Consider the following 344-nt stretch of genomic DNA (forward strand, 5'->3'; position numbering starts at 1 on the left):
GACTAGAATCTGGTACCCAGTCAATTGGGTTATAAGATAATTTTAAACCCCGTTGCAATGTCCACCTATGCACAGAAACCTAAACTCATGCAGAGATATTTGTTATTTTTAAATCTAAATTAGATAAATCTCCCAAACCCGCAAAAGGTTTTTCTCGGAAACCCCTGGGCGACGTTACGTTAAAAAGACGAGAATGATAAAAAAAAAAAAAAATCTTTTCCGGCAGAAAACCAGGATGCCAGATATGTCAAGGGCTACAGACCCAGTAAGTGAATTATATTCATTACTTCATATTTTGATCATGAAAAAATTATGTTTTATGTTTGAGTAAATAACGCCATCTA

This window comes from Penaeus monodon, chromosome 34 (assembly GCF_015228065.2).
Source record: "Penaeus monodon isolate SGIC_2016 chromosome 34, NSTDA_Pmon_1, whole genome shotgun sequence".
Classification (NCBI taxonomy): domain Eukaryota; kingdom Metazoa; phylum Arthropoda; class Malacostraca; order Decapoda; family Penaeidae; genus Penaeus; species Penaeus monodon.